Source organism: Pelodiscus sinensis, chromosome 3, assembly GCF_052426305.1.
Source record: "Pelodiscus sinensis isolate ZL-2025 chromosome 3, ASM5242630v1, whole genome shotgun sequence".
Classification (NCBI taxonomy): Eukaryota; Metazoa; Chordata; order Testudines; family Trionychidae; genus Pelodiscus; species Pelodiscus sinensis.
Genome location: NC_143054.1, coordinates 196,638,751 through 196,652,114, shown reverse-complemented (window position 1 = coordinate 196,652,114; position 13,364 = coordinate 196,638,751). Strand labels below are relative to the sequence as shown.

Genomic DNA, 13,364 nt, shown 5'->3' with positions numbered 1-13,364 from the left:
AGTTTTTGTCATTTCTTTCTGACCTCCTCAGCCCTCGGCTTGCATATGCGATCACACGCTCAACCCCCTCCTGTTTCTGGCTGAGCACTGCACCCAGGCCATGTAGGCTTCCATCTGTTGTCACCATAAATGGCAGGCTAAAGTCAGGATATGCAAGCACAGGTGGTGTCATCAGCCGGTGTCTTAGTTCATCAAAAGCTGCCTGACAGGCATCATCCCATACAAAGCATTGGTCCCTTTTTTTCCTTTCAGTTGGTTGGCCCACCAATCCATATAGTGGCGCAGCAATGTGTGCGAACTTTGGAACAAATCGTCTATAATAGCTCATGAAACCCAGAGCTTGTCGCACTTGTTTGGCATTCTTTGGGACTGGCCAGTTTTCCAGAGCCCTGGTCTTCTCCTCGTCTACCTGGATTCCATCCTTCGAAATCACATGGCCCAAAAATTTGACTTTCTCACGTAAGAGGCAGCACTTGCTTGGCTTCAGCTTCAACCCATGTTCCTTCAGTTGTGTGAAGACTACATCCAGTTTTTCTATATGACTCTCGAAATCTTTGGAAAACACAATAACATCATCCAGGTATATTAGCAAAGTGTCTAGGATGTAATCTCCCAACACCCCTTCCATTAGTCTCTGGAATGTAGCAGGTGCATTGCACAAGCCGAATGGCATACGCGTCCATTCAAACAGCCCAAACGGAGTTGTCACTGCTGTCTTTTCCTGGTCCTGTTCTTCCATTGCAACCTGGAAATAGCCAGAAGTCAAATCAAGAGTTGAAAACACTCTGGCACTTCCTAATGCATCCAGGGACTCTTCCACCCGGGGCAGCGGGTAAGCATCCTTGTGTGTTACTTCATTCAATTTCCTGTAATCACAGCAGAATCGCACCCCACCATCCTTTTTTATTACAATCACTGCAGGCGATGCCCAGGGGCTGTGGCTTTCTTTAAGGACACCTTGAGCCACTAGGTCCAGGATGTGCCTTTTTACCTCCTGGAACACTTGTGGTGAAATCCGCCGGTGTCTCTGTTTTATTGGGACAGCATCTCCAGTGGGTATTCGGTGTGTCACTGTGGTGGTGTAACCAAAGTCTCGGTCATCCCTGGAAAAGACCTCTTGATGTTTCTCCAGTAGTGCCCGTAAATGGCCAGCCTGCATAGGGGTTAGCTGTTGGAGATCCACTTGGACTGGAATGAGTAACTCTCCATCAGGTGCCTCTTGAGGTGTGGTAACCTGTGCTACCTTCTCCAACCTTGTCACTAGCAGCTCATCTCCCTTTTCTTCCAGGACCACTCCTCCTGGGGGTACTACTTCTTCGGGTCTGTGTACCTCTGCTACTCTAGTGCGGGGGTACAACTTTATGGCCTTCTTACTTGAGTTTAGCAGCCTGACTGGCACTTTTCCCTTGCTGGCATTAGCAAGTACGTTCGCGACCAGTAGTCCATGAGGTAGACTGGCCCCTCGTGTTGGCTCAACAAGCACCCGGTATCCATCGAATCCGCTTAGCACCTGGCAGCGTCCATCAACAATCTTCTCACTCCAGGGAGGTATAACTACCTTCTGTTTCCCTGCCACCTTAACATAGCCAATCTGTCCTGTGGGACCTGGAAAACATCCTTGTCTCTCCACTCGGGCCAGTACCCGCTTCAATGCAGCCTTCATCCTAGGCTCCCCATGCCGGTTCATTTCTTGGGTTCCTTCCCCCACTAATAGTAATTCTTTCAGCTCTCTTATTATATTCATCCCAAGAATTCCTGGTACTCTGTTCCCCATCAAAGTCTTTTCCGAAGCTGGATCCTTTAAGATAAAGATGCATTTTCCCGGGATTATCCGACCCATATACCCTACATCAGCTTCAAGGCACCCCACAACAGGGATAGCTAGTCCATTAGCTGCTGTTAGCTGTACAAACCGGGTATTATGCATGGTCAGATCTCTCTCTTTTAAGTAGTTTTGGAAATATGATTCAGAAATAGTGGTGACTTCTGAGCCAGTGTCTATCAAACAGCGGGTCCTCACCCCTGCTATGGTTATTTCCACTGTCAAGCAGTCCCCAAAAGCTCGACCACAGAAGTCATCAAATGCACTAGCATCATCAGGGTCCTTTTCCTTACTGCTGGCATGCTGCCCTTTTCCGAGGGACAGCCGTAGGAACCCTTCTGTCCCTGCTTGGCCTTCCCCTGATGTGCTACTCGATCTTGGTGTCTCTTGGATTCCAGACGCTCGGGATTCCAGTCCCCTCTTCAGTGGACAATCTCGACTAGTATGCCCTGGCCTTTCACAAGTGTAACAAATGTACCTTCCCAGCTCATCCTTTAGTGGGGGTCTTCGGGACCATGGGGTCCTGGGGTATTTTGGCCAAGTAGTGGAGGAGGTGGATTTTTCTTTCACCACCTCAGTCATTACTTTCAGCATCTCCCCCTGCTGGATTGCCAGTTTTTGGATAGCTTCACTTAAACTTTCCAACGTTAACTGTGTTTGGGGCAGGGCCTTTTCCCCAGTAGTTGCACTGACTAGGCCCCCACTCCGTGTTCGGGAGTTAGGCTTGGCGGTCTCTTCCAAAGGAGCCTCCTCTTCTTCTGACCACATAATCGCAGCCTGCATGAGTTCAGGGAACTTCTTCCCAGGCTCTTCCTTCAACCTTCTCTTCATTTCACGGCGGAGGGAGTCATCCCGGAGTCCAAACACCATCTGTTCTTTCAGCGCCATATCTGCGTCTAAAACTCGTTGAGGGTCTCGCCGCTCCACTTTGCTCATTCTCTCCTGGAGTTCATAGGCATATGCCCGGATAGTTTCACCAGGCTCCTGCTTTCGCTCAAAGAACTCCTTTAGCCGGGTTCCAATAGGTACCTTGTCTCCATACACTTCTAGGAGGAGTTCAAATACCTTTTTCACATCTTTCTTGTCTGCCATTGCCATAAACTTTACTGTGGCCTTGGCCTGACCCTTGAGGTGCTCCTCTATGAAATCCACATGATCTTCTTCAGGTATTCCTAGCACATGCAGAGCTGCCTTCACAGACTTCACCCACTCCTCTACCGTAATGTCTCCTGGCCTAGCTGGGAAGCCACCAAACTCTGCAACCTTCCGCTCCCGTGGGACATAAATAGTAGGGGGTTTCTTAGCTTCTGCTGCCTGTTGGTCTATAACTGCCTTGACCAGTGATAAGGCTTCTCTATGCTCAGCTCTAGCTTGCTGTAATGCCTCACTTTGGTCTGATAATCTACGCTGAAGTTCAGCAACCTGGGTCTGTAGTTCTTCAATTCCAGCCATGGTAGTGCTCTCGACCAGGCCTGGCTGGTGCTACCAGAACTCAACAAATAAACCAATGGGGTGGACCCTTTGAATGGGATCCTGTTCGTGACGCCAATTATGTAAGCGGGGGAATGGTCCCGCTCTTGTGGGGAACTTTCCTGGCTTCTATACACCCCGGTGAAATGAACCAGCGAAAGGATCTGAGTCCCCGCTCCCACTTCCTTTACCCCACAGCTCCCTGATCCTGAGGGCTCCCCCTCCACTCTCCTGAGTAGCAGAGCCCTTGAAACCCCAACAAGGCTGGGCCCAGGTTTCCTGGGGCTTAATCCCTGACCTTGTAGTCACTAGGGGCAGGAGTTAGGGTGTCCCCACTCCGAGGTGCTCTCTTTACACTGCAGGCCTTCTTGGCCCAGTGATCACTTCATAAGGTTCAAAGCAAATACAATTTATTAAACAACAACTGATTAAAGAGAATAGAATAAGAAACAATGAGAATGGTTAAATGAGAACACACAGCCCTGCTCTGTAGCACAGGGACATCAACACAGCAGTCTGCAGAGTGTAAGGACAGTTCACAGTCTCTTCCTTAGAAGCCCTGGATGTGCTGCAAGGGGCTGCAGGCTGGACACGCTTGCACTGGCAGTGACCACACAGCCTCAGTCTCTAAGTGACCAGACCCCTCTCCCAGTCCAGAGCCTTTCCCCACACTTTGCAGGTCCCAGTAGCTCACCACATCCAGCTGCAGGCTGTGCTGCTTGGCCAGTTCCAGCTTCTTGTGTTGCTTCTCTGTTCCTTTTGGCTTTCTGAGCACTGCCAGTCTGCTGCTCAACACAGGGTCTGCACTGCTTGGCCTGTCTGTGTCTGGTTCTGTCGCTGCAGGACTTCTTCTTGTACTCCTCTTTCAGATCTCTGTCTTTGCAGGACCTCTCCTGCACACAGCTCGCTCTGCTCTTTCAGCTCCCTGTTTGCTCAGAGAGAGAGCCAGAACAATCCCCACTTACAACCTGTCAGTCAGGCTGAGCTGGAGTGTTGACTGCTTTCCATTGTCTCTGGGGGCTGTCAGTCTCATGAACCCTTCCCCTTCTGAAGCTGGTAAACCAAAAAACTCCCACAGAGTTTTAGTAAGGGGTAACAGTCCCCTTACATATATATACCCTTCTCTCCTTTCATATCAAGGAGAGCCAGAGAGAGAGCAGTGGCTGTTGGTGGATCCCTAAGGCTCTTGGGAAGATGGCGTAGGGGCAGCGAGCAAAGAGAATGGGGAGTAAGAAGCCTCGGGCATAGGAGTTCATTTGTTTTAGGGACTGCTTGGGGTTCTTTCCACCTATAAGTGAAGAAAGGACAGCTGATCCTTTCCAGCCCAACGTGGCTACTTCTGCCAGAAGGCGAGAGTAATGTCTCCTCTTTTGTCCACTCCCTGTTGCCATGAGAAGGAAGGCTGCTATATGCTGGTAGACAGCATGAGACCACCCGGCCCAGCCACACACTGCCTCGTTTAAACCATCCTTGCTTGCTTGTTTGCCGTGATCCAGCAGCATCTTCACAAACTCGGTTGGCGCCACCTACGCTAACTCTTTTTGTGCTCGCGGGGTAAGATGACTGAAAACTCCCACTATGCAACCGCAGCCAACATCTGTAAGGGACTACTGGGCCCAACTGGAGACATCTTCAAGGGGCCTGATTTCCAGCAGGTCCTGAGCAGCAAACTCTGACACCAATACTGCTTTGGCACACCTCAAGTAGCTTTTGACAATTTTGGGCCATATGTCTACATTGGCATTGTACTTATTGGGGAGTCCTCCTACAGACCAGCTCGTGAGAGATCCATGCGTAGTAGGGTTGCCAGGTGTCCGTTATTGACCGACTGTCCGGTATTTTCACTTCCTGTCTGGGGAAAAAAACAGAAAATACTGGACACCTAAAATGTCCGGTATTTTCGGATTTTTTCTCGGCCAGGAGACAAAAATCCCGGGTGCTTACCTGGTTTTGTAGGGGAATTTGTTCTTACCTGGTTCTATAGGGGAGCCGGCAGCCTGTTAGGGCCAAAAAGCCTCAAAGGATTTCTTAAAGAGGCCATGCTGGTTTTTTTTTTTTTGCTTAATAACTCTTGGAGTCCTTTTTTTTTTTTTTTCCAACAACTGTGGTCTCCCCCTTTTTTTTTTTTCCTCAACAGAATTTTTTCCCCGGTGTTTTCTTCTTTTTTGGAGGGGTGTTCGGTATTTTTGGTTAAACCATCTGGCAACCCTAACACGCACAGATACAGCAAACATTCTCCTGGGTGGGATTTTTCACTTCTGAACCCATACCATCACAATCTTAACTCTGCTTTTGGCACCTCCCGCAGTAGGCTCCTCAGATACACACAGGCACCATCTGGTCCTACGATTTATGCACTTTCCCAGGCAGGTGAAGCAGGCATAAGCTTAGCCTTCACACATGCCTTCTCTTTCCCCTGGCTTTTGGGTAGACATCTTGCCATGTGGCGTTGACCTACTGGGGTCTAGTTATTGTCACTCCTGATTAGCCATCGAGTGTCTCTGCTAAACTACTTCGGGTTAACTCTTTCCCTCCTGTCCCAGGCTATGAGTTGAACATCATTCCAGAGCCTATTCAGGATGCAACACATTACGTTTGTAGACAAGCCTGACTTGGCACAACTACTCGAGCTAATTGAGCTTGCCGGGGGGGAGACAGGCATGCGTGCTGTAATACCTACGAGTAACAGGGCTGAGACAAAGCCTCTTGCTTTGGGTGTTTTGTGTTTTGAACCTTTAGGGAACTTATTCACTGCCAGACATATGGAAATTAGCATCGGGATTCCCACCAGTGGGAATCGCGAGGCTAACATGGTGTGCATCATTCTGAAAATGTACCTTCCTATTATTTAAATCCTAGGTCTTTTGTTTGCTGTTTAAATATCCTTACGGCCTATTGAAAACATTAGGGAGGAATTGTGGAAGAAAGTAAATGAGGAAGCTACTTACAAATCATTCTCTACAATTAGTCTTGTGTAGGCACAGAAATGGAAGCAGAGGTGGTAATTTTGGAAAGACTTGTTTTAGCTCTTCTCTGAAGAATTCCAGGGCTGTGATCACACTTTCTCCTGTACAATTAACACTCTTTTGTGCAACTTCCCCCGACCATGAGAATAAACTCAGATGTGTTGTGATATGGGGTCTTCTTTTGATCTCGAAACTATGGTAAGTAGTCCAACTCCTCCATTCGATGACTGGCACACTCAAGAGTGCTTTCACTCAGAAATGCTTGGTTTTATTGAGTCTAAAGCACACATCTAAACTCATCAATGGTCTAAAGCGATAGTTACCCAAAATTACCCCCAGAGATAGTTACCCAAAATTTGAGGTTGTCTCATGTGGTCAGCAGCAGGTTTCGGGTGATCAGCCTTTCGCCTAGCTGCTGGGGAGTTAGATGTTAGTCTCCTAGCTTCTTGAAAAACCTCTCCAAACGTCTCCGAATTGCACACGCTAATTAGTCTCTTTGTAGACCGCTCAAAACAGAGCACATAACCCATAACTCCTAGGGCATGTCTACACCAGGGAGTTATTTTGAAATAACTCCCCTTATTTTGAAATAGCAAGGTGACCGTCTAACACTACCAAGCCTGTTATTTCAAAAGAATGGGCTTGCTATTTTGAAGTCATAACTCCGGCTTGTAAAGCGGAATACGCTTATTTCAAAATAGTTATTTTGGGAATAACTTATTTCGAAATAACGTGGTAATGTAGACATAGCCCTAGTGAGCTAAATTTTCCTAGGATTAAATAACTCATAATTCTATTTATTAGCAAAGCAACTCCCAAAAAAACCTCATGGTCACTGACCTGTCACCTGGGTGTCTGCCATCCACACTCCTTCCTATTCTCATGAATGTAGCACTTTATCCTTATTAGCAGTGTTGCAGCTGTTTTGTCTGCACAGGCAAAGGCCAAATTACTCCTGACTATGCTACGTTCTCGCTTTCAGTTAATGGTGGCTGAGTTTACAACACGGCCGCAGTTCAGTCAAGTCTAGCTCTCTCATACCAGTATCTTTCATCTACACAGGGAACACTTCCACTCTCCAGCCCTTTATGTTCTGATAAATCATGCATGTTGTGAGTTCTCCCGCACAAAGAGCATGGCTCAAAATCTTGGGCCTGAATTCAGGCCCTCAGCTCAGCAAGGCACTTACGCACAGGTCTAACGTTAAACACAGGCGCAGTGGGACTGTTCGCATGCTCAGATGCCTCACTGCCCTCATCCCCCATCACACTGCTGCAGCGGCGGAAAGGAAACTAACTTCTCATAAAGGGGTGCTCAGGGATCCCCCCCAATAGAGGGTGATCCCTGGATGGTGTAAATTCCAGCATATATTCAGCTTGGTGGCACCTGGGCTCCTGCTTTATTCAGGAGTGTGTCGGGAAGGCCAGGACGAGGAAATGACAAGATGGCGGCAGGATGGGGAATGCTGCAATCCAGTGATGCTGGTCCCCTTTCTAACGAACCCCTCCACAAAGTATAAAATGAAAGCAGTCCAATAATTGCCTCTCATCTTTGCCTCTCCATGACCCAGAGTCCAGCACAACTAAGGATAAAGACCCACGAGGCTAAAGAGATGTTTTAAAAGAGATGTGCTCATTAGGCCTCAAGAGGAGTATTGTGTCCAGTTCTAGGTACCACTTTTCAGGAAAGATGGGGAGAAATTGGAGAAGGTCCAGAGAAGAGCAACAGAAATTATTAAAATCTAGAAAACATGAGCTATGAGGGAAAACTGAAAGAAGTGGGCTTGTTCAGTTTGGAAAAGAGAAGACTGAGGGGTGACATAACAGTTTTCAGGTACATAAAAGGTTGTTACAAGGTGGATGAAGAAAAATTATTCTCCTTAACCTCTGAGGATAGCACAAAAAGCAATGGGCTTAAATTGCAGCAAGGGAGGATTAAGTTGGACATTAGAAAAGACTTCCTAACTGTCTGGGTGGTGAAACACTGGAGTAAATTGCTAAGGAAGGTTGTGGAATCTCCATCCTTGAAGATATTTAAGATAAACATCTGTTAGGGATGATCTAGATGGTACTTGGTCTTGCTGTCGGTGCAGGGACTGGACCTCTTGAATTTCCTTCGAGGTCTATGATTCGATGAGCAGCCATGATGACTTTTGTTCCCCAAGAAATAATCCTCAACCAGCTACATTCACTAACTTTTACTAAGATATTATTTTATTAAGCAGCAGACTTCCTGTGTACCATTTAAAATAATCGCTTAAGTCTTCCCAAATGTTTTAGGGGAACAAGTGACTACACACAATAGAAAAGTGTTTCTCTTTACAACAGAGATTTTTCAGCACTGTGTTTAATAAACGGTCTCCATATCATCCCAAAACCAAGTGTCTGACACTGTTCCCTCTCCAGGAGGCAGTATTCATTATTTATCCTGCAGTGAGATTCAGGAAATCTGAGCTTTCTTCATTGCTCTGCCATTCGCTTGCTAGGTGACCTTAGGCAAGTTACTCTGGCCTGACCCTTGATTGATGTCAATCAGTGTCACTCCATCAAAGTCAATTTGTACCAGCTGAGAATCTGGTCTTTAGCCTTCTCTTCCTCAGGTTTCTCGTCTACACAATGAAGATAATGTTCAACTCCACTGTAAAGTGCGTCAGGATCTATGAATGAGAGGCATGACCCAAGAGGTAGGTGGTATTTATTAGTACTAGCTTTCTGCCCTAGGAAAAAACTACAGATATTTTTCCCCAAAATGGAAAATTCAATAATGCAAGATGCGATTCATTTATTTAAAAAAACTTGACTAAGATAATAGCATTTTAAAAGGAACATTGAACATGCTCAGAGAGTAGTTATTAATGGTTCACAGTCATGCTGGAAGGACATAACATGTGGGGTTTTGCAGGGGTCTGTTTTGGGACCCCCTGTTCAATATCTTCATTAACAATTTAGATAATGGCATAGAGAGTACCCTTATTAAGTTTGCAAATGATACAAAGCTGGGAGGAGTTGCAACTGCTTTGGAGAATAGGGTCAAAATTCAAAATGATCTGGACAAACTAGAGAAGTGGTCTGAGGTAAACAGGATGAAGTTTAATAAGGACAAATGCAAAGTACTCCAGTTAGGAAGGAACAATCCATTTCACACACACAAAATGGGAAGTGACTGTCTAGGAAGGGGTACTGCAGAAAAGGATCTAGGGGGGTCACAGTGGACCACAAGCTAAATATGAGTCAACAGTGTGACGCTGTTGCAAAAAAAGGAAACATCATTCTGGGAGGCATTAACAGGAGTGTTGTGAGCAAGACACAAGAAGTCATTCTTCTGTTCTACTCTATGCTGATTAGACCTCAGTTGGAGTACTGTGTCCAGTTCTGGGCACCACATTTCAAGAGAGATGTGGAGAAACTGGAGAAAATCCAGAGAAGAGCAACAAAAATGATTAAAGGTCTAGCGAACATGAGTTATGAGGGAAGGCTGAAGGAATTGGGTTTGTTTAGTTTGGAAAAGAGAAGACTAAGAGGAGACATGATAGCGGTTTTCAGGTATGTAACAGGGAGTCACGGGGGGGGAGGGGGGGGAATTGTTCTCCTTGGCATCTGATGACAGTACAAGAAGCAAGGGGCTTAAACTGCAGCAAGGGAGGTTTAGGTGGGACATTCGGAAAAACTTTCTGTCAGGGTAGTCAAACACTGGAATAAATTGCATAGGGAGGTTGTGGAATCTCCATCTCTTGGAGATATTTAGGAGCAGGTTAGACAGACATCTATCAGGGATGATCTAGACCGTGCTTGATCCTGCTGTGAGCGCAGGGGACTGGACTTAATGATCTCTCGAGATCCCTTCCAGTTCTAGAGGATCTCAAGATCACTTCCAGTTCTAGTGTTCTATGGTTCTATGAAATGGTGATCCTGTAATTTTAATTTGTGAGTTCTGTTACACGTTAACTGATATATAATTACTTTAATGGAATTATCAGAATCAGGCCACAGGAAGTATGGTAATTCATTTTTTTGTTATTGTAATGTTTCAGCTCGTCCCAATGTCTTCTCAACTTTCTCAGAAACTGCTTGGCTGGTCAGTGCTAAACATGCCCTGTCTATCTTGGAAGCAAAGGGCTTCTGTCTTATTCTCACTAAAGGTGAAACATCAGATGGGGACTTGGGATTCATCAAGAATTGTTCTTCTAAATCACTTTGGTGGTTTTGAAATTCTCACCTTTAACTCTCCAGTGGGAGTGAATTCAGATCAATGGCTCCCAATGAAGGACACCTTAACATCACCAGAGCAGTGCAAAACGCCCCTTGTGTAAATCAGGTTGAGACCCAAATGTATGGCGTTGCGACACACACAGCTTTTGGAAAACTCATGGTCTCGGACAATCTTTTATCAAACACACACACTCCTCTGAGGTTTGCTGCAGTGTCATTAGTACTTTTTTTAAAAAAATCACTACTTTGGGTCTGACCAAATCCTTAGGCAACTGGAAAATCTTGCAGCAAGGTGCTCTATGGGTTTGGTACTGTACTGACTTTTCATGTGGAAATCCCACTGGAAATCCCAGAGGAGCATTTGGTCTAGGGATGTAAAATCCCGTTTAATTGGCTAATTGGTTAAATGTATTGCTTAATCGGTTAACTGATTAAAGGGGGGTGAGGAGAGGCCGCTCCAGCCCAGATGGAGTGCCCCCCCTGCCTGCTGCTGGTCCCATCCGGGCCCATTGTGGGCAGGGGCTACTCCAGGGTCCCAGTCAGAGCAGCCCCTGTCTGCAGCAGGCCCCCCCACAGGGCTGGAGCAGCCCCCTACCTATGGCAGGCGGGGAGCTGCTCCAGCCCCACTGGTTACCCGGTTAAACCTTCACATCCCTAATGTGGTCCAGTGACTATCTTGACCACAGTGGTAGGCAACAGTGGTGGATGACGCTTAGCTACCTCGGCCCGTCTGAACTCATGCTGGCATGTGGAGTGCACATGTGCGAACGCACACTCACTAGGAAGGCAAGTGACTAATCGACTATCCGATACGCAAATGCTCATGGGATAGCTGAGCAGTGACTCGACTAGTCACTTCCCACAGAGCTACAGAAAAAGACAGTGCTCCTCGAGCGGAAACGGAGGTAGCATTGAGATTGATTTCAGAGTCCGTATTCATTGCTCAGCCGTTGACTTACTCCAAACAAGGATTTTTGATCTTTAGGTTTATTCTTTATGCTAACGCAGGCTAACAGGAATCCTGAAATGGATAAAGTAATAAGATAAATATGCAGCCAGCAGTACAAAAGTAAAATAAATTCATCCTTTGTATACCTCCCCGCCAAAGAAATAAAAAGATGTGCCTCTTCACCAGCTCTTGTAACAACAGGGGTCCTGCATTCTTCTCAGCAGATCGGGCTGTTCTGAGCCAGGGTATGTTAGTCAACACAAGCCACATTTAGGGTCATTTACTTAGAAATTGTAGACTGTCTGGGGCGGGGACCCACTTTTTGTTCTGTGTCTGTACAGTGCCTAGCACAACAGGGTCTTGGTCTGTGACTGGGAGACTTAGGCACTACCCCAATACCAATAAATAAGCTAAATTTGCAGCAGGATGCCTCGTTCCACCCCAAATTTTATGAGCACGGTAATAAGAAGTGAAAAGGAAGGATCTGCGCATGGTGGAGGACGAGCCACCTGCCCTCCAAGGCTGGGAGTCTCCTGGCCACCTGGCCAAGAGAAGGCATCAAAGGAGGTTAGCTGGGGGCTGGGGGTTCCTTTCTGAAAGGGGATGGAGATATGTATCTGTCAGCCTGACATGATGCCTGTTGGGAGCCCGTTCCCAAGAAGTTACAGACAGGTTTCCCAAGCTCATCTGTCCATCGCTACCCCATGCTGCTCATCCACATTGCTACTCAAGATATTACCATGTCTGAGAAGGACTGGTGGGAAGAGATAAGGTCCATCTGGCAAGAAAGAGAAGAGTCACTTCATGCATTGACTCACCAATCCAGTGAAGGGGGCTTTAAACTAGGATCAAAGAGGTGGGGGTTATGATCTTAATATATAGCTAGATGTTGGGAGGACAGGGAAAATTCCAGAAAAGTCGTAGGAACGGTAAGAGGGGAAAATTGGGCATCGGGGGGAGGGCGGGAAGGAGGAGGAAACCTGCTCAGTATCTTAGATGTCTATCCACAAATGCAAGGCACATGGGGAAAACAGAAAGACCTGGAAGTATTACTGCACAAGATACAGGATGATTTAACTAGCATCCGAGACTTGGTAGGATAAATCTCATGACTGGAATATGGGTACAGCTTTTTCCAGAAAGAACAGGCACGGGGGAAAGGGAGGAGGTGTTACATTATACACCAACAACATGTACACTTGTTTTGAGGTCCAGAAATAGGTGAGAGGCACCAACTTCCTCCAGTTGAAAGTCTCTGCATGAAGAGAGAAAGGGGAAAAAATAGGAGTAAATGTCATGGTGGAGTTTACTGTACACCAGCAAATCAGGAAGAGGAGTGGGATGAGGCATTTCTAGAACAAACAGAAACAACCAAGACAAGATCTGGAGATAATAGGAGACTCTAACTACCCAGTCATCCATTGGAAAAAGTAATATGGCAAAAAACCACTACGTTTCTAATACATTATTGGAATGTTTGGGGGAGGGGCTTTTGTTACAGAAAGTGAAGAGAAACCAGTGGGAAGCCATTTTAGATTGATTCTGAGCAACAGGGAGGAATCGTTGCAAAACTGAAGGGGAAAGGCAGTTTAGGTGAAAGTGAGCATGAAAGGATCGATTTCATGATTCTAAGAAAAAAAAGGAGCAAAAGCAACAGAATAAGGAAAACGGGCTTCAGAAAGCAGAGACTTTAGTACATTCAGAGGACTGGTAGGTAATGCTCCATGGGACGAAAATCTAAGGGACAAAGGCGTTCAGGAGAGCTGTTCATTTCTCAAGGAGAGCCTATTAAAGTCCCAGCTGCAAACCATCCCCCACTGGGAAGGAGAGACAGGAAGAATATGACTGAGGAACAGAACAACTTCCATCTGAGAAAAATGAGACTGGAATTGGTCAACTTAGAAGAGAGACAATTAAGGGGGGGCGTGATAGAAGTCTATAAAATCGTG

At 46.4% G+C, this 13,364-nt stretch overlaps 1 protein-coding gene across 3 annotated transcripts in view; it reads right to left on the bottom strand.

Moving 5' to 3' along the window:
- Positions 1 to 13,364, bottom strand: part of SLC24A3 (solute carrier family 24 member 3) — a 347,553-nt gene that overhangs the window by 313,769 nt on the left and 20,420 nt on the right. The gene's annotated exons all lie outside the window — the stretch shown is intronic.